This window comes from Cantharellus anzutake, assembly GCF_015039405.1.
Source record: "Cantharellus anzutake strain C23 chromosome Unknown EI90scaffold_305, whole genome shotgun sequence".
Classification (NCBI taxonomy): Eukaryota; Fungi; Basidiomycota; class Agaricomycetes; order Cantharellales; family Hydnaceae; genus Cantharellus; species Cantharellus anzutake.
This window is the reverse complement of record NW_024067255.1, coordinates 22551-23575: the sequence shown is the minus strand read 5'-3', so window position 1 is coordinate 23575 and position 1025 is coordinate 22551.

The window sequence follows — 1025 nt, the reverse complement described above, 5'->3', positions numbered from 1 at the left end:
ACGGCAATGCGATCCCCTCCAGCTCTAGTGGAGGTCCATTCCCCTCCCTCCCTCGACACCTGCCTTATTCAAACTTCCAACGTGGAAGAGGACGCGGCCGTCCCCCCACCCAATATGGCTCACGATTCCTCTCCTTCGTCCCTCCAAAATACAACTTTGACTGATATGCACCTTAAAAGGATTTCACCCCGAACCGTGGACAAATGGCAAAATAAATTAGATAACCAAAAGAGCCTCGCTCACATCACGTAGTAACTCTGCCCTGTCCTGTAAATACTTCCCTCACAATCACTACGATTCAATTGAAAACCCTAACTAACCCATAACCTCCCCTCCTCCCCACACCCTACTGAGCCCACACTTACTGAGCCCACGGGCGACAGGAAAGCCCAGTAGCTTGATCCCAAAACGCCCGAAAACACCCCAAACCCCGGCTGGCAATCGGATCGGGAAACACCAAAATGCCTGTAAAAAGATCAACCCCCCAAAGCCCAATCACACGGTGAATACCCAACTGGTAAATAGACCACAGCCCCCGGTGCCCAGAGGGCAGAGAATTTATACCGTTTTATCAAAACCCAATGATGGTCACCAGGGATCGGAAAACGGACCAAAAACCCCAGCCCCACATATACCACTCCGCCTAAGAGGCGGAAGACCCCCAACGACCCCAAACGGCCACCTCTCCATTGCGGCCCTCAACATTAGAGGAGCCAACAGTCCACAGACTAAACAAAAATGGAACCTTATCACAAATAAAATGAAGAAGGATAAGATCGCTGTGATGTGCGTATCAGAAACCCACGTCGACTCACCCCAAGAAGACCTACTAGCCAACCGGTACAACAACGAATTCCACATCATCCACTCCTTCGACCCGACCCACACCAGAGCCGCCGGCATTGCAATTATCATCAATAAAAGCATCATAAAAAAGATGCCAATGGAATCGACCAACCTTATCCCTGGACGAGCCATCCTCACCACGATCGAATGGCCACCTGGCAACGAGATCACACTATTAA